Source organism: Eutrema salsugineum, unplaced genomic scaffold (assembly GCF_000478725.1).
Source record: "Eutrema salsugineum unplaced genomic scaffold, Eutsalg1_0 scaffold_4, whole genome shotgun sequence".
Taxonomy (NCBI): Eukaryota; Viridiplantae; Streptophyta; class Magnoliopsida; order Brassicales; family Brassicaceae; genus Eutrema; species Eutrema salsugineum.
In genome coordinates, this window is record NW_006256686.1 from 1,093,989 (window position 1) to 1,097,975 (window position 3,987).

The 3,987-nt window shown below is 43.2% G+C and overlaps 1 non-coding gene across 1 annotated transcript; it reads left to right on the plus strand.

Annotated features, from left to right (window-relative positions):
• The first annotated feature begins 1,563 nt into the window (after positions 1–1,563).
• Positions 1,564–1,670, plus strand: LOC112084841. Its single transcript, XR_002898500.1, has one exon. It is a non-coding gene; the product is annotated as a small nucleolar RNA R71 (small nucleolar RNA).
• Positions 1,671–3,987: the final 2,317 nt, after the last annotated feature.

Here is a 3,987-nt window from a genome sequence, read left to right on the forward strand (position 1 = left end):
ATTGATCTATCTCACTCTCACAAGGCCAGATCTCTGCTTCGCCGTGAATCAAGTAAGCCAACATATGCAAGCTCCGACAGTGTACCATTGGGGTATGGTGGAAAGAATTCTCAGATACCTCAAAGGGAGTCCAGGACAAGGCATTTGGATGGGAAAGAACAATAATACAGAGATTGTGGGATATTGTGACTCAGATTGGGCTGGTGATCGTGTTGATAGAAAGTCAACAAGTGGGTATTGTACTTTCATTGGTGGAAATCTTGTAACCTGGAAGACTAAGAAGCAAAAGGTGGTCTCATGCTCAACCGCAGAAGCTGAATATAGGGCAATGAGGAAGCTTACAAGTGAATTAACCTGGCTTAAGGCGCTCCTTAAAGACCTTGGCATTGAGCAAGAAGGTCCGATTACAATGCATTGTGATAACCAAGCTGCTATACACATTGCAACAAACTCGGTGTTTCATGAGAGAACAAAGTCTATTGAAATAGATTGCCACAAGGTCCGTGAGAAGATTGAGGAAGGTGTGGTGTTACCGTGCTACACAAGAAGTGAAGACCAGTTGGCTGATATTTTCACTAAGGCTGCAAGTCTTAAAGTTTGCAACAATCTCTTTAGCAAGCTAGGACTTGTGGACCTTAGTCGCCCTTGATCATAGTCCTTGATCCATGGACATCACACTCTTTTTCCCTTAACAAGGTTTTGTCCCATGAGGTTTTCCTTGTTAAGGTTTTTAATGAGGTGATGCTCATGGGTCTTCAAGCTTAGCAATCTAAACAACTTCGATGGCTAAGCTTGAGGGGGAGTATTGGTCAAGAAAGGTTCTATGCTTTAGGGCTTGAATCGGTGTTAGCCTTTAATAAGGAGAGAAGGCTCAAGGGATCACGTGTGATGTTTAAGGAAGAAGAGAGTTGGTGTCCGTACAATGGTCCCCCCTTGGCGCGTCGTTTACACTTGGTCTTGTGACCGTTGGAGCTGTCACTATCTCTCGGGATCCATGCTCAAGACTCACATGTTTCCTTATGTCTCTAACCACTTTCTTTTGTATTGTAGCTTAGCTAAACCTAGTTTCTATTCTGTCTCCTCTATATATGTATCAAAGACGAGAATGAATAAACACACTACTTTGGGAACTCTTTCTCTCATCTCTTTTGCACACTCTCTCAAATCTCTTTATTCCGCTTAGTCTCTAAATATTCTAACATGTAGTTCAGCTCCTCTTGAGTTAGACCATCTTCATTGACATTATCAAAACTCGGCCCTTGCTCATCAAACTCGCCTACAAAATGTATTGGCTTTTGTGTAGCCATTAGAACCTTGTCAAGCTTGCTCTGTAGCTCTCTGATATCTTTCTTCATGCGCTGTTCTTCACTAGATCGTTCTGAAGGGTTTGCTCTGTCAAAATCTTCTCCATACATGTCATTGGACATGGCGAGGTTCTCCACTAGTTCCATTGCCGCATTGATCTCTTTCCCAAGAAAATTTCCATTTGAAGCTGTATCGAGTTGGTTTCTGATCTTGGGGAGTGCACCTCGGTATACAGTACTCAAGAGGGATGCCTTTGAGAAGCCATGGTGTGGGCATTGGTTGGTATAGCTCCTGAACCGTTCCCAGGCTTCACTAAAGCTCTCGTTGTTGTGCTGCGTGAAACTTGAGATCTGATTCCTTAGCTTGGCCGTGCGTGATGTGGAGAAGAACTTTGATAAGAACGCCAGTTTACACTGCTCCCATGTTTGTATAGAACCCCTCGGGAGGTTCTTTTCCCACTGGTGAGCTTTATCACCGAGGCTGAATGGGAACAGGCATAGCTTGAAGCTATCTTCTGACACGCCATTAATCTTCGTCAGGTCGCAAACCCGATCAAACTGATCAAGATGCTCAAGAGGGTCCTCTCCGGGTAGACCGTGAAACTTGGTGTTCTGCACCATATTGAGCAGGGAAGCTTTAACTTTGAAGTTATTATTTTGCACAGGTGGTGCCTGAATCCCGACTCTATATTGGTGCGCGTTAGCTCGGTCGTTTTCTCCAACAAAGACCGGAGGAGGTTGTCTCTGAGCTGGTGGCGGTGGCGGATGACATGATGGGCTTGCTGCTCATTTCTATTTGCTTGATGTTGATTTTGCTGAGCAAGGCTTTCATTTCTTTGAGCCTGTTGTTGGTTAACGAAGGCTTGTTGTTCATTTCTTTCTGCCTGCGCCTGATTAGCCTGAGCCTGGTGCTCGGCATCTTGAGCCTGCTGATCTATCCTTTGCTGTTCTGCCATTCCAAGTCTTTCAAAGTGCCGTTTTCTCTCGCGAGCTTGCCGTTCAATCCTGTTGATGTTATTGTCGTAGGGCAGAGGCGGTTCTGTGCTGCGAGATCTGGTTTTCATGCACCTGAAAACAAAGCCAGAACTTGCAAAAGAGTTAGTAAAACAAAAGAAAATAAAGTCTTGATCTTAAGAACAAATAAGAGACTAATGCTCCCACAAGTTGGCAACGGCGCCAATTGATAACTAAGAGTTTTCTAGGCTCTTTGTAGAGGTTATCAATCCCCTGTCTTGTAGTACAAGGGGTTATCAATCCAAACTTGTGTGTGAGGCACTAATCTATATTACTTGTGATCTTAAGTCAAGATGAACAGGTAAAGGTTTTTGCTAAACTACTTCACAAGCAAATAAACATGAAAATGAAATAAAAGATGAGATCTAAACTAGATAAAGATGCAAATGATTAACAGTAAATAAGCAGATGATTCGGATGATGAATATATATGATAAAGGCAGAAGCTTTAGACAGGATATATGACTCGGGTGCTTCCAAGCTAGACTAGCAAGTTAATGAATCAGATTTATCAAGCGGTTTCATTTAACATGAACTCAAAGTATGTTAATCTTCTCATGAAAGTATTAAGCATCTAAACTGATCCTCTTTCATACCAAAATCCCTTTTGAGAAGCATGAATCAGTCAGCATTAAGATTCAGTTCAATAAGTCATTTGAGAGAACAAACTATCACTCTCGCGATGAAAGACTCTTAAACCCTTAACCGAGTGGTTCAGACATATCAACAAACACTTTTGATGCGAGATATGTCTCAGATCTGAACCTCAAGTGATGTGCTTGGATACAGCTTAGAGATCTCGTCGGTTAAGGAATGAAACATGCAAGACTAGACCCCTAAACTCACTAATCTATCATGAAAGCACCCTAATCTACCTATCTAAAGCCGCTTAAACGACTACTCACTGATCATAATGAGCTCACTAAGTCCTTTGCAAGACGTGTAGCTAGTCATGATAAGGAGTTTAATGCTGGAGAATAAAAGAAATAAAACAAGAACAAGATTCTGATGCAAAAAAACGAGATATCAGATTAGATTAATCAAGTTTCACAAAAGAGGCAAGTTCTTAAAGCTAAAAGAGGATAAAAGATAAGATGATTAGGTTTTTGGTCCTAAAATCTATTTATAGTGAAGGGAAAGTGTTGCGGGTCAGCCCAGAAAAAACCGGGTACTGAGCCGCCTTCTTGGGTCGTTGGGTGAGCACCAAGGTGTGTCGGAGTGTGAAGCCGAGGTCTTGATGCCGAGAGGTGCACGTGAGCAAAGATCAAGATGGAGATCTCGTAAAGAATACGTCAAGAACATGCATGAACCCTAGTCCTCGATCCATCTTCACGTGCGTTCTCTTAAGTCACCTTGTTCTTGATTCCGGAGTTATGACAAGGGACCTCGCCATATAATGCCGCAGAGCTTGGTAGTCGAGGGATTCAGGAAGACGGAGTCCAGCATGCGATGCCGAGGTCTTTGTACCGAGGTGCATGTTCAACACTTAGTCGTATTCAGCTTCATTTCCCTTGCATGCATGCCTTGATCTCGACATACCGAGGGATCAGTACGAGGTCTAGCCGTCTAGCCCAAAATGCTCTCAAGAGATGAGCCTTGGCCTGAGCAGTGTCGAGGTAGCGATGTCGAGGCTCGAGAGAATACTTAGCGCGTATCGCAACTCATTTGG